At 35.6% G+C, this 16407-nt stretch overlaps 1 long non-coding RNA gene across 6 annotated transcripts; it reads left to right on the top strand.

Annotated features, from left to right (window-relative positions):
* The first annotated feature begins 3237 nt into the window (after positions 1-3237).
* Positions 3238-15768, top strand: LOC149233286 (uncharacterized). Of its 6 annotated transcripts, none has more exons than XR_016248224.1 (5): positions 3238-3526; positions 3626-3698; positions 14799-14876; positions 15445-15490; positions 15635-15768. It is a non-coding gene; the product is annotated as an uncharacterized LOC149233286 (long non-coding RNA). The 6 variants fall into 6 exon arrangements; XR_016248226.1 differs by having other exon boundaries at positions 14799-15180; XR_016248225.1 differs by having other exon boundaries at positions 3620-3698.
* Positions 15769-16407: the final 639 nt, after the last annotated feature.

Raw genomic sequence — 16407 nt, 5'->3', positions numbered from 1 at the left:
GGGAGTCATCGCTCCCAACCACTCCCTGTTTTAAAATTTTCGCTTCCATTGGTGGGCGAAAAGGGCCACGCGACGTACAGGGAGGGTCGACTGGTGGATGAAGAGGAACATGGAGGAAAGGGAGGGAAGGGCGAGGGGGAAGGTTAAAAGGTTCTCCCCCCTCCCATTATTTACCATTTGTCTTATTGGAGAGAGTAAGAGAGAATTTGGAGCTTGGAGAGAGCAGGAGAGAGGAACTTGGAGCTTGAGTTGAGGAGGGAGATTGAATGAACTTGAGGAGCTTGCAAGGGAGATTAGATCTTAGGATTTAAGGCCAAAGAGGTATGATATACACTCTAATCTAGTATTTTTGTTTTTTATATGTTCATTGCTAAATAAAAAATTTCTCTTCTCTATTTCCCATTCCCATTGCTCCATTTTTTTCAGACTCAAAACATTAAACATCATGGCTATATGGTTTGGAATTTTCTTGTTTTTGGTTCCTTTTTTTGTTATTATGATGTTGGAGAGTAAAAGAATGAGGGTTGATAATGGTGAAGAGGATGAAGAAGTAGGTTATAGTGGATTTGATGAAAAACCTGGAGAGGAGTACCTTGGTGAGGAGGAAGAGAGTGGAGATGATGAGGGAATAAAAACTAAACAAGACCAAATCCCATTGTGGAAATATGTTTCTAGGTATGAAGTAGGGAAAGGGGGTGGAGGCACTAAATTTACATGCACCCTTTGCAACAATACTTACATAGGTTCATACACCCGTGCCAAAAGGCGCCTTTGTGGGAAAATGGCCTGGGATGGAGATAAACAAATAGAAATGAAATCTTGTGTAAGTGCGTCCACGACACAAAGAGCCAAACACATAAGGGAAGGGGAGGAAGAATAATACAAATAAAAAAAAAAATCAAAGGGTTTCTTTGAACATAGCTCATAATCACATGCACAAAGAACTCCATCAGCATCCTCCCATGGCAATGGATATGGAGGCACAAGAACAAATATCTCTTTAAGGTGTAGAACCATATCAAATTTCCTCGACGAAGGGTGTAGGAATGACATGGATTCAAAAATTTACTGGCTTCTCTATGCATGTGGGATAGCATTCAATGTTCTTCTCTCACCTTATTGGCATGAAATGGTTTCTGCCATAAATGATGCCCCCAAAGGATACAAAAGCCCTGGGTATGACAAGGCTAGAATCATTGGACTTAATCATGAAAAAGAAAAAATAACACATTCTTTGAGTGAAATGACAAATTCTTGGAGTGAGCATGGGGTGTCCATTTTAATTGATGGGTGGACAAATGTAAAAGGAAAGCCATTGACAAGTGTTCTTTCCGTGTCTGTTAGTGGTGTCATCTTCCTTTCAACATATGATTACTCAGAGAAGTTCAAGACTGACATCAACATTGAAAAACCATTAATTGAAACAATTGAAATGATAAACCATCACTGATAATGTTGCTAATTGTAAGGCATCAAGAGAAATTATTGAGGATAAATAACCCAACATATTTTGGTCTAGGTGTTTGGTTCACACAATGAACCTTTTGTTGCATGATATTATTAAGAACAAAAACCAACAATACAAATGGATTGGTTATTTGTACAAGAGGGGAAAAAATGATAAAATTTATTACAAATCATAGCAATACCCTCAGGCTTTTCCGGAGTCACTCAAGATTGGAGTTGTTGAAGATTGAAAAGACTAGATTTGTTAGCTATTACCTCACCTTCAAGCACCTTTTGAAGGTAAGAGAGTCATTGGTTAGCATGGTATCAAGTCAACACTGGTAGGTATTAAAGGATAGGGCTCCAAATCCATCCCCAACCCCACCATCCAATAGTAGTGCCAGTGCTTGAGTTCCAACTATTGTTCCTTTGTTTTCGGCTCCCCCATCTACATTCTCACGTGGAGGGCATGTGCCTTCTAGTTCTGGTCATGTGACTATGTAGGAGGAACTCCTGGAAGACCACTGACACCACGACCTATTCAGAAATTAGACATTTCTCGTGGCGGCAAGACGAAGCTGTAGATAATAGATTTACTTGTCTTTTCTAGTTTCTAGTAGTTTTTATAACTGTTGACTCTTTCATATTTATTATGATATTTTTTGTAAATAATATATGACAATTTAAGTTTGAAGTTTGAATTTGGAAATTATAAGTCATTGGTAATGAATTATGAATATGATGCTTTGTGAAAGTTGAAAATTGTTTCATTTCATTTCATTTTATAACAATTCATTTCATGTTTGATATTCTTCGTTGTAATGGTTACAATGTACACTTAGCTTACAAGTACATCTTTGGTTATCAATGATGATAAATGTTATATATTGAATTTTGAAAGCTTGAAACTTTAAGGTTGAAGAATCATGAGACTCAATATGTTGTATGTTACTAACTTGTGGACGTGGTTGATGAAGATTATAACTTCTAGATGATTGATGTTATATAATCCAATCCATGCTTTTATGCCTTTTATATTTAATTCATCATTCTACATGCTTTTGTTGATATATACGCATCAAAATATATAAAAATATATATTATATAAAAATTAGCTCCCCGATTTGCTCTCGAACCGGAAGCTTATGAAAATGTTTCTCCCACTCCCGCTCCCCGTTTTTGCTCTCGCTCCCAAGTAACCCTGTTTTGTACCCAAAAGATTGAATGAAAGGGTCAAATAGATTGGATATAGGTTTAGAAGACTGAAACAACAATAGAGAACCTAAAATAACCAACTAAATCCCAATGCAAGAAAACAAACCTCCAAGTCTACCAATAGCCAAAACCCTAGGCTGGTGCAATGGTTACTTGTAAAACCAATGAAAAACACACTCAAATTTATCTTTTCTGATAAGAAAACAATCGATTCATAGAAATCATAGACATCAAGCTAAAAGCTTTAACCAAAGATAATTGCTCAAATTTGGAAGTGGAATAGTTTTCCACTTTTAGTAACCTTACATGACTGTATATATTGATATATTACATCATGTATGATTTTAATTAAATAATTCTACGAATATATTTTATTGTGTTGAAGACAAATGCATCATAGAAAATTTTAGGGGCGAATTTTAGCCCGGGCGAAATTTAAGAGGTTTTATATTTTAGAGGGGCAATTTTTTATATTACGCTCATTTTATATAGTTAGCCTAAAAATTATTTTAAAAATAAATAATTATAAATATTTATCCATAAAAATAATAAGCCGATAAACATTCCAACCCCCGATTAGCCCTCGTTTGCATGTGAGACTTTCTTCCAATCGACCCCTATTTTCAAGAATGGCATTGGTTACAGACTCTTTCACCTTATATCATTATTGGAAATCGAGGCTAGGGTTGAATTCACCCTGGGTTTTATGGGTTTTCCATTTTATTATGGCTTCGAATTTCATGGGAAAGCTTCTTCATTGAAGATTCAAGTGGCTATCAATTAACATTGCCCAGATTGGAATTATCTATGCAACCCAGACCAACTGCCACTATCATGTTGATATTGTCAAACGATCATAATGGAGGTATATTTCGCCTCCAAGATTGCCTCGTGGTAGACTCATGTCACCTACTAGTTCTCGGATCAAATGTGTATCATTAATGGGTTGTGGTCATAGTTTCAGGTCATTTCCATCCAAATTTATCGACCTCTGCCTATTCTGGGACCAGAACCAAATGGTTGAAGGAGATCTGGAGGTACACACCAAAAAACCAAATTGTGCTATCTTTACAATCACCATATGAGAAATTCAATTATGGTATTCATAAAATTTGTATATACAATCCTTAACGGGTTTGCAGTTTGATTAGGATTTATAAATTTGTATATACAATCCTCCTCATTGTTGATCTACCAATAAACAGGTGTCTTGATGGTCAATGAAAAAATTATGCCTGGAGAGGGTTTCAAAAGGACAAGATCATCCATTTGTTTACAGTTGCATTTTTTGCATCTTCATTGTTTTTCTCCTTGTGTCGGGTGTTAGTTTCGAAATTTCTGCTTGTATTGCTTCGAAGACTTTGCTTATGAATTGATTTTTTTTCGAGATTTGTCCTCCTATGACTTGTTTTCCAGTTGTGGTGCTCTGCAAAATCTGTTTAAAATACCTACATGGTTTTAATGGGAAATGAAGAAGGCCTTAGCTGCAAGAATTAATTTTAATTCAAAGAAGCACAATACCCTATTTAGGACACCCTAGGATTTTGGGTATTAGAGCTCATTGAAATCCATAGAACATTTCGAGGATCTATGGATAGCATAATAGAAAGGGATTTACTGGGATTGAGTAGACGCAATGGTAATGAAATGGAAGTTGAGAGGATGAGTACCAATGAACAACCACATGGTGAAAGAGAGAAAATTGTGAGCCTGAATTTCTTTCAGGAAGTTGAGAGAAGTACTGAACGACATGTTTCTTCAAGCAATTTTTGTGGGTTAAGTGAGGCTATTACTAAAATTGGGAATGCAAATGGATCTGTTAAGGGTAAGTACTGATTCATATCCTTCCTAGAGTTACTTCATTGTTTTTTATTTTATTCATATAATTGGTTTAGACAAAGGACTCTGTTCATCGAGGTCTGTGGAATGGATCAACTCAGAATACCTGGATAGAGAAGTTTACCCATATGAAGATTATGTCTAAGTCAAAAGAGACTATGAATTTTCACTTTTCAAATGAATGGTAGCCATATTCAATTTTTGAAGGGAGATTGATTTTTTATGAGTTGTGTTAAGGTTGCCTTATTAGCTATTATTACAGATATATTTTTGGTATGAAGATAATATCGAAGCTCTTATGAATAACCATTATTTGTGGGAATAATTATAGATAATAATACATAACAGTAAGGTGTTGAGATATAGTTTGCTTGGGCGGAGATGGGAGGATGCATTGAATCGAGTTGGGAATTTATAGAAGAGGTTGTCTCAAATTTTTGGAGTTTTTCTTTTTTGGAATCTACTTTAAGAAGGTGGAGAGTTTCACTGTACAATACAAAGTTCCTTTGGCTTAGGAGCCACGTGTGAGGGGAAATTTTCCTTTGGCTTAGGAGCCAGGTGTGAGGGGTAATTTTTCTGTCAAAATTGTTGGAGTTGGACCTGACCTCATCTCTTTATTGGGACATGTCATTTGGTGGGGTATACCACAAGAATAGAACCTCAATGGATGGCTTAACACTCCAAGACTACACCAGTGCACTGAGGCCCCATTTACCTTTGTAATATTTTGGGTTGCCATCTTTGTGGTTTTTCCTTGCATTAGTATGTCCATCAAATTCAATCATTGCTTCTCAGGACTATCGAAGACTATGGAGTTAAAAATAGTGATTGCTTGTTCAGAAAAGGATTTCTTTGTGGAAAAGATAGAACTGTGTTTGGGGAGTTTCCTATCTGTTTTAGATTTTCAGGTAGGAAGGTGGGTAGAATCTAACAGGAAGAGCCATTCTTTTGGGTGAAGGGCTACTTGTACTGCAACTCATCATTTTGTGAAATAGACTTCAAATGTCATCTCGAGTTCCTAGTAACAGGTTTAGTGGGCACTCTGTTGTCTTACCTGTCATAGGTCACATATTTTTCAATTTATCTATCAACTAAAATCCTCGATGGCCATAAATTATTTCCCATCATTTCACTATAGGACAACTTCTTGACCACAATATCATTGGCCACAGAAATCGGTGCTTGGATCTTCTTTAAAATGTTGGTATAACTGGTTTTTCCCTAGGATTGCATTGAACAATATTTTGATCAAAACGATTTATAATATGTTGTGAAGACCACAAAATCTTGATTGATGTGCAAAAGAACTGATTGATCTCACTGTATGGCCTTGCATTGTGCTTGGGATTCCATGTTAACATCGTTCAACACACAACTTCAACTTGAAACAGATACACTTTGAAATGATGTAGATGATATAAGGAATAATATGCATTCTTAACATAGCTTGTAGTGGCCTTATTGAATCAAACCAAGTTAATTTGAATTGATGTTTATACTCTAAAAAATGACATAAATGATAAATGTGATCTTCCTCTTGTAGTATCTGTGCCAAACAAAAATATGCAATGGACTTATTGGACCAAAGTTGTTGCGTTGTAGCAGTTCATGTCTTTAAAAAGTTATCAGGATGAGAAACCTGAGAAAAGGAAGTTCAACTAGCTTGTTACCTCAGGTAATTATTTTAGACTATATGCATATACTCTGAATTTGCATTTCCTATGCATATACTATATGCAAATTCAGAGTATATGCATAGGTTAGGGAAATCATAGAAGTACATTTTCATCTCAGATAATTATTTTTGACTCAAGTTAATTGCAAATATGTTGATCCTTATTGTTCATTATTAATTTTGTGTTAGGTGTATAGTAACATGCATATTTTTAAATATATGCACAATAATACCATGTCATATGGAACATGTTTGCTTGGAACTAACCTATGCATATACTCTGAATTTGCATTTCCTGCTTTAAAAGATATGCACAATATTTCCATGGCATATGGAACATGTTTTCTTGGAACTAACCTATACATTTACTCTGAATTTGCATTTCCAGCTTTAGATCTATCATTTCCCTGTAATCATGGTGCTCCTTCTGGCATTGTGTTTGAGTGTTTCCTACATGTTTTTCAATCCAAGGTCATCCTTATGACAAGTAAATATGGGTAGCATCCCTCCATTTTGGGACTTTAATGCCATGCTTGTCTCCAAAGAGAAAATGTGGGGGATCAACCTGTTTTCGGTAGGTCTGTCTACTTCAACATCTCTAGATCATGAGAAGTTTGACTTATCATTTGTTAGTATATTTAACATTGACAATTTACAATTTTTCCAGATGGAATTTCCACCATTCGATTTATTGTCTTAAGAAAATTATTTCCCAATTCTCTTGTTACTAACAAGTTACTCCAACATCATTAATATTATTGTTAGAAGGACACAAATATTTTACACTGCTATTTTCAGAAGATGTGGATCACTATAATTTTCTATTGGAATTGGATGTTAGAGTCAATGCATGTTGAGATTTATAGTTGTATTCCCCTGAAATCATTATCATTTTGTGAATTAGTTCTTTTAACTAAAACTCAAGATGATCGGTATACATTTCAAATTTACATGCAAATCCATAGCAAAATAAACTTCAATATTAAGGAATTTAGACTTCTGTGATCCATAACATTGTTTAGAAAATCTTCGGCAAAATCACATATCAATCTTTTGTCGACGCGTTTCGAACCAACCAGTGTGGTTCATCGTCAGGACAAGTTGAAGGACTGATCTGGCTAAGCTTGATTAAATAGAGTGTGCAGAGATCCCAACGGTTATATTGCAACGACTAATTTTGACTTAGTCAAACTAATAATTTTATTATTAACCGAAACCTACTATTATTAGTTAATTGAATATAATAAATATAATGTTTAAATATAATGGTCATTATATTTATTAAAAATCTATATTTATTATTATTCTTAAATTAATTAATTCCAAATAAATAGTATTAAAATACTATTAATCTTTAGAATTTAGTTACAATGGTAATTGGTATTTAAAAATTGTTTATACCTAAGGATCCAATGGTAAAGATATAATGGTTAATAAATTATGGTAAATTCATAATGGTAAACTACCTATAATGGTCATTAATAAATTATATTAATATTCCCAAATTATTTAACTCTAAATGGTAATAAATTACTATTGTTTTTAGAATCAAGTTATAATAGGTAAAAGTTTAAACCAAAAAATCATTTTAATTTAAAATTTTTTAATTGTAAAGGCCCATTCGAAATTAAATTAATAAGTACTAACCACTAATCTATATTTTCTTAATAATTTATAGTTCTAATAATATTAAAAAACAATAAATAGTATTTTAGTTAAATTAATATTCCTAGAATGTAGTTTACCTAAGGTAAATGCCCTAATTAACATACATGTTTATTAATAATAGTATATTCATTAACCTAATATTATTGGTATACCATATACTTTTCTAATAACTTCTTGTTTATCATTTAACCTTAAGGGTCATTAGGTAAAATTGGATTACCTCTTATCATTGATTATATTCAATAATTTATCAATAATAATTTACTAAAATTCTTATTAGAATTAATTATGTTATTAGTTATTAATCTTATTACTTATAAGGTTTAGAAAAGGAAGGCCTTTATTAATTCAATATAAGGAAATCAGTTAAAAGTAAAAATCAATGAAACAATCTAATCTAATTTAAAATACCCCTTGGAATAAGGTTAATACTAACAAACTAAAACCTCAAGCACTCCAGATTAATAAGGCAACCCGCCAAAACCAGAACTTGAGGAGAGAGAAGACAAAAACCCTAAGAAGGAACAAAGAGGGAAGGGTGGAGGCTAGGAAGACAACGCTGGGACCCAACAACTGCTAATCTTCCAGCCATCATCCCTATTAAGATTGTTCGGCCTTTTCTCAATCTCCAGGGCCTCTCTAAATTTACGATGGTGAAACTGCGCAACTTTGGCAATGACTTGAGCATCTTCTATACAAACATGATGCATAGTCTTCCCCGCATGCTTAGCCAGGGCTGAGGACTTGGTCCTACCATGTCTTAAGTCAACCGAATGCTCACTGATCCGTTGATTGATAGAGCGACCAGTCTCACCAATATAAGGGGTCCCACAGGAACAGGGAATGACATAGACGCCTTTCATGTCCTTAGGGTCAATAGGGTCTTTCACAGACCTAAGGGAGCTACGGATAGTGCGGAGGGGTCTAAACGTTGCGGGCACATCGTATCTCCTCAGAACCCTCGCAATCCTATCTGTAGTCCCTTGGATGTAAGGAAGGTTCACACCCAAGACATGGTCTTTGGGAACCTTTCGGATTGAAGGCTCCTTCTTGGCCTTGAGGAAGGCTTTTTGACCAAGGCGCCTATTATAACCATTCTTCTCAAAGACATCAAGGAGATGAGCTTTCTCCGCTTCCAGGCTCTCCTCATCCGAAATTCTTACAGCACGTGTGGCAAGCGTGCTAAGGACTCCTAACTTCTGAGCGGGGAAATGATGCGACGACGCATGCAAGTATTGCTCAGTATGCGTCTTCTTTCTAAACACCTGATGAGAAAAGGAACCATCCACCTTCTTAGAGATGAGAACATCTAAGAACGGAAGACAACCATTATCTTCTTTTTCCATCGTGAATTTAATGGCGGTGGACTGGTTATTGAGGTGACAGAAGAAACGCTCCAGCTCGACCGGACCATGAGACCAGACAACACCAGTGTCATCAACAAATCTTTTCCAAAGCTTCGGTAAGAGACGAGAGGAGGCCAAAGCCTTAGACTCAAAATCCTCCATGAAGAGATTAGCGACGACAGGGGACAAGGGGGAGCCCATGGCAACTCCGCAAGTCTGCTCATAGAATTCTCCCTCGAAGCTGAAAAAGGTGGAGGTAAGGCAAAGCTCAACTAACTTAGCCGTATCAGGGTCAGTTAGCTTATTAATTACCATCATGGCCTCATTGATAGGAATACAAGTGTAAAGAGAGACCACGTCGAAACTTACCAAAATGTCCCCGGGCTCAAGATTAATTTTCTTAAGATCCTCAATAAAAGAAGCTGAGTCTTTGACAAAGGACTCAGTCTGCCCTACCAAGGGTCTCAATTTAGCAGCGAGGAACTTGGCCAGGAGGTAAGTCGGACCACCAATGGTATTGACAATGGGTCTCAGGGGGACCCCATCCTTATGGATTTTGGGAAGACCATAAATCCTAGGGGTGATGGGGTTACCCTCAATAAGTTTCATGGCAAGAGGAATCGTGGAATTGCACGACTTGATCGCATGAGCGACCGCTCTGGAAACCTTTTTGAGGGGATTTTTCGAAAGCTTCTTATAACTCCCACTATTACAGAGATGGTCAAGCATCTTAGTTCTGTAATCTTTCCTATCCATGATAACAGCAGCCCCACCTTTATCTGCTTTTAAGACCACAACATCCCGATTTTCGTTCAAGGTCCTCAGAGCCTCAAACTCAGCCTTGCTAATATTGCTACGGGGGGGCTTAGCCCTCCTCAGGGCAACGGCGCAATCCTGTCTGATCGTGTCTTTAATCTTATCAGGAAGGTTCTTAATGCCATATTCCACATCACAAATGATGTCTTCAACCGGGATTTTTCTGGGAGCTAAGGCAAAGTTAAGACCCTTCCTTAAGAGACTAAAAACCGCGGGCGGAAAGGAAAAACTCGACAGATTTATTACCTTATTGTCCTGAGGGAAAGAATCCGACTTACCCAACGACGGACCCTTACTACTAACTCTATGATCAAGGCAATCAATCCCATCTAACCCTTTATCATACCAACCACTATTATTATTGTATGCTTTAACACCATTCGGAATCTTGACTTTTTTATTTTTATTATCCCATATATATAATGCATTATTATTATCGTAATTGCCCAAGTTATTAATACCATAATGCTTATTAATGATACTTAAATTACTGCTAACACCCAAACCATTAACCGGATTGGGGTCTTCGTTATTTAACGGGTTATTATTAATATTATTATCTCTGTATATTGCCGCTTCTTTATTGCAATCATCCTGCTTATTTTCGATCACTAACTGACTCCTATTATTATTATTACATATATTAATAAAATCACAATTAGGATCATCATAACTTTTACATAAACCAGCTTTATAACTACCATCGTAATTGTTTTTTAACTTATTATTCATGTTATTTACGCTATTAGCATTATCGTTACTATTAAATACAGCGCCTTTATTACTATCAACGTAATTCGAATTAGCATTATCATTACTCTTATATAAACCGCCTTTATTACTATCAACGTAATTCAAATTAGCATCATCATTATTCATATATAAAACGCTTTTATTACTATCAACGCCATCGTTTAAAATCATAATATTCCTACTCTTTTCGTTAAACAAATTAGTATTAACGGTCAAAACGTTACCTAAGGTCTCGTTCTCCAGGGAAGACGAACTTAGACTCAACGAATCCAGCTCAACCACGGCCGGATCACTTCGCACATCAGAACGGCCTGACATTTCTACACAAATCCGCTCATCTCTGCGCAGATCTAAAACCGCTGACTTGTCCATAGTAATGCCAGCTGAAACAGAAACTCCGCGCAGTTCACCATCCATTGAGACATCCGCAACATCATCTGACTGCTGAGCACCGATACCATCAATACCATTGGTGGTCCGACTTACCTCCTGGCCAAGTTCCTCGCTGCTAAATTGAGACCCTTGGTAGGGCAGACTGAGTCCTTTGTCAAAGACTCAACTTCTTTTATTGAGGATCTTAAGAAAATTAATCTTGAGCCCGGGGACATTTTGGTAAGTTTCGACGTGGTCTCTCTTTACACTTGTATTCCTATCAATGAGGCCATGATGGTAATTAATAAGCTAACTGACCCTGATACGGCTAAGTTAGTTGAGCTTTGCCTTACCTCCACCTTTTTCAGCTTCGAGGGAGAATTCTATGAGCAGACTTGCGGAGTTGCCATGGGCTCCCCCTTGTCCCCTGTCGTCGCTAATCTCTTCATGGAGGATTTTGAGTCTAAGGCTTTGGCCTCCTCTCGTCTCTTACCGAAGCTTTGGAAAAGATTTGTTGATGACACTGGTGTTGTCTGGTCTCATGGTCCGGTCGAGCTGGAGCGTTTCTTTTGTCACCTCAATAACCAGTCCACCGCCATTAAATTCACGATGGAAAAAGAAGATAATGGTTGTCTTCCGTTCTTAGATGTTCTCATCTCTAAGAAGGTGGATGGTTCCTTTTCTCATCAGGTGTTTAGAAAGAAGACGCATACTGAACAATACTTGCATGCGTCGTCGCATCATTTCCCCGCTCAGAAGTTAGGAGTCCTTAGCACGCTTGCCACACGCGCTGTAAGAATTTCGGATGAGGAGAGCCTGGAAGCGGAGAAAGCTCATCTCCTTGATGTCTTTGAGAAGAATGGTTATAATAGGCGCCTTGGTCAAAAAGCCTTCCTCAAGGCCAAGAAGGAGCCTTCAATCCGAAAGGTTCCCAAAGACCATGTCTTGGGTGTGAACCTTCCTTACATCCAAGGGACTACAGATAGGATTGCGAGGGTTCTGAGGAGATACGATGTGCCCGCAACGTTTAGACCCCTCCGCACTATCCGTAGCTCCCTTAGGTCTGTGAAAGACCCTATTGACCCTAAGGACATGAAAGGCGTCTATGTCATTCCCTGTTCCTGTGGGACCCCTTATATTGGTGAGACTGGTCGCTCTATCAATCAACGGATCAGTGAGCATTCGGCTGACTTAAGACATGGTAGGACCAAGTCCTCAGCCCTGGCTGAGCATGCGGGGAAGACTATGCATCATGTTTGTATAGAAGATGCTCAAGTCATTGCCAAAGTTGCGCAGTTTCACCATCGTAAATTTAGAGAGGCCCTGGAGATTGAGAAAAGGCCGAACAATCTTAATAGGGATGATGGCTGGAAGATTAGCAGTTGCTGGGTCCCAGCGTTGTCTTCCTAGCCTCCACCCTTCCCTCTTTGTTCCTTCTTATAGGGTTTCTGTCTTCTCTCTCCTCAAGTTCTGGTTTTGGCGGGTTGCCTTATTAATCTGGAGTGCTTGAGGTTTTAGTTTGTTAGTATTAACCTTATTCCAAGGGGTATTTTAAATTAGATTAGATTGTTTCATTGATTTTTACTTTTAACTGATTTCCTTATATTGAATTAATAAAGGCCTTCCTTTTCTAAACCTTATAAGTAATAAGATTAATAACTAATAACATAATTAATTCTAATAAGAATTTTAGTAAATTATTATTGATAAATTATTGAATATAATTAATGATAAGAGGTAATCCAATTTTACCTAATGACCCTTAAGGTTAAATGATAAACAAGAAGTTATTAGAAAAGTATATGGTATACCAATAATATTAGGTTAATGAATATACTATTATTAATAAACATGTATGTTAATTATGGCATTTACCTTAGGTAAACTACATTCTAGGAATATTAATTTAACTAAAATACTATTTATTGTTTTTTATTATTAGAACTATAAATTATTAAGAAAATATAGATTAGTGGTTAGTACTTATTAATTTAATTTCGAATGGGCCTTTACAATTAAAAAATTTTAAATTAAAATGATTTTTTGGTTTAAACTTTTACCTATTATAACTTGATTCTAAAAACAATAGTAATTTATTACCATTTAGAGTTAAATAATTTGGGAATATTAATATAATTTATTAATGACCATTATAGGTAGTTTACCATTATGAATTTACCATAATTTATTAACCATTATATCTTTACCATTGGATCCTTAGGTATAAACAATTTTTAAATACACAATTACCATTGTAACTAAATTCTAAAGATTAATAGTATTTTAATACTATTTATTTGGAATTAATTAATTTAAGAATAATAATAAATATAGATTTTTAATAAATATAATGACCATTATATTTAAACATTATATTTATTATATTCAATTAACTAATAATAGTAGGTTTCGGTTAATAATAAAATTATTAGTTTGACTAAGTCAAAATTAGCCGTTGCAATATAACCGTTGGGATCTCTGCACACTCTATTTAATCAAGCTTAGCCAGATCAGTCCTTCAACTTGTCCTGACGATGAACCACACTGGTTGGTTCGAAACGCGTCGACAAAAGATTGATTATGTGATTTTGCCGAAGATTTTCTAAACAAACTTCAATATTCTAACTTCTAAGACAGTTAGCTTTTGAAGTGCCTCCTTCATCCTTTTAGATAAAATTCTTTGATGATCCAACCTTTTCTAATCCTTCTATTGAACAAGCTGGTGCTTTTCCTAGAGAAAAGGCCTCCCTCTCTCCAACTAATTTCAAGGAGCATTTTAGCTCTCCTGCTTCTTTGAAGGGACAAGATCCAACAACTGCTTTGGCTGGAAAACTAATTGTAAGCATTCCCTTTACGAGACATTATTCTGTCTTGTGTGGTGTTGTTTCCTCTTCAGTTAGTACCACATCGATGAGGCAATACAACTTATCCATGAAAAGGCAGGTTCAATGTAATTCTATGCTTGAGTGAGTTTGCAAAATCATTATCATAAGTAAAACAAACTTCAGGTTGGTTTGGATTTGTTTCTTATTTATCTTTTCTGGGTTTTCCTTTATTCTAAAATATGACACATTCTTCTTAACTTGTACTTGCAAGGCCGATTCTAATTTACCTGGAAAATTGGCTAATGCTCAACTGACAATATTCTATGCTGACATAGTAAATGTGTATGATAACATTCCTCCAGACAATGTATGCATTCTTTGGGGCCTAGAAGCTATAACATGATTAGGAAAGTTAATAAATTAAACTCGTTCAAATTTGAATATTAAAGTAGATTTGGTCTAGTGCTTTGTGTGGGGCGATTGGCAATTAGTGATAACATTCTTAGGTCCCTAAAATTCATTTACTCATAATCTCTTACACAAAATATAGGTCTTTTAATTAAGATGGATCTATCTATGTGTCTTTGAGATGTTTGTTCATATTTCTAAGTATTTTATATTTAGATAGCTTCTTCTTTCTAGTCACTTGGACTGACTACTCTTTGGTTGTATTATATGCTAATATTAAAGAGTAGGGATGTAGAACTCTATTTGTGGATACTTGAGATTTTTATTCATCTTTCTGGGTATTTACTATTTAGGTATTTTCTGCCATCTGTTCACTTGGACTCTCTATAAAAGCCTCTACTAAAATTAATATCAAATTCTTGGTTTTCATTGCAGGCACATGCAATCATGCTAGCGACTGAAAATAGAAGTTCAATGTCTACAAAGATGACAAATTTATCACCTCAAACTTTTGTAATGTCGACAACATTGCCAACAAATAGTCATAGTAGACCATCCACACCTAATATTTTCTCTAGACGACCAAATGCACTAACTTGAATGACTCCACATGGTCCACCTCAAATGCATCTTATGCCTATTCCACAAGTTCATCCCTGAAAGACCCAATTATGTTCCAAACCCGACCAGTCTATTGGAGTATCCTAAAGTAATGGGGAACTATAATCAAATCAAAACAATGGGGCTAGTAGCAACCAACAAGAATGTGAAAAAAATGTTTTCCCAACATCAACACCTAATGTTGTCGTACCAAGAGGTAACGACGATACAGAAGGCTAATTACTTAGCTCTATATTCCTAGGATATCAGACTTAGCTCAAGGTATCATAAGTTGTTATAACCCTGATGGGGGTTATAATATATGTGGACTAATGTAGATATAATAATAGGTTGGCCTACCTTTTGGCAGTAGGCATTAAGTGGATAATGAATGAGAATATGTATATATAGAGGTTAATAGAATTGCATTCATTTATTGCTATCTTATTTGATATTTGTTTTATGCCAACGCTACCACTAGCATGTAAAGCATCCTTGGAAAGATTTCTGGAATAGCGCAATGGAAGGTATTGATTAAGCTCTGTAATATTAATACCAAGTTTAATTACTTTACTTTACTTGTCTTCTTGATACACCCCTTAATCCATGTTTCTTTTCTTTTTTTCCCATTTTCTTTAAGATAAAACCCTTATTTTTCTTATTGATTTCAGGGTTCTTGCAAATTTGTCTTGTCCAATTGAGAATCAGAGCTAAGGTGAAGAATAAGGAAAAAGGCAGTCTGAAGATCTATTGAAAGGAGAATAAGGAGTTTTAAGAAGTTTGAATAAGGGTCATCAAGGAAAAATGATCATATTGTCCATTTTTGAATGTCCATGATTGTCAAAAGTGAAGATAGATGCTTGGATTATCCAAGAAATCTACTTGGAAAATCCCTAAAATTTGTGTGGAACATCCTTGAAATGTGCCTGAATCCTTGAAATGTTCTTGAAACAAAAGTCTATATTTGATTCAACTTGAAGGAATTATTTCAGGTAAAAGGAAATGTTATTGATCTAAATTTTAGAAAGCATAATTCAAAATGCAATGAAAGCATAAACACTCACAACAAGAACTTAATGGAAGAATACCCAAATCCTAATTCCCCTTTGGTTGAATCTTATTGCTTGATGCCATTAGTGGTGTTGTAGAAATAATGTGCATTGTTGTGGAGAAATATGCTAAAAAGAGATGCATTGTTTTACAAGAACAATTGCAGAGCTACAGATAAACTTTGCACTACAATAGGAAACTTGCCTAAATAGTTAAAAGAAATTTGTAAACAGAGATGAAATCATTTGATTCTCATGAAAACTACTTGATTGGCCTAATACAAGTCCTAACAATCATATATGTGATCAAGAAATGAGTTATATCATGAAATTTGTCTTTCTACTGGAAAGTAAATAAATGCAAATATGGAAAATTTGTAACAACAATTTATAAG

Source organism: Pinus tabuliformis, chromosome J (genome assembly GCF_031772625.1).
Source record: "Pinus tabuliformis cultivar Carrire ecotype Pingquan chromosome J, CPIR1, whole genome shotgun sequence".
In the NCBI taxonomy this organism is placed as follows: Eukaryota; Viridiplantae; Streptophyta; class Pinopsida; order Pinales; family Pinaceae; genus Pinus; species Pinus tabuliformis.
The sequence above is the reverse complement of the archived record's forward strand: the minus strand, read 5'-3'. Positions and strand labels throughout refer to the sequence as shown.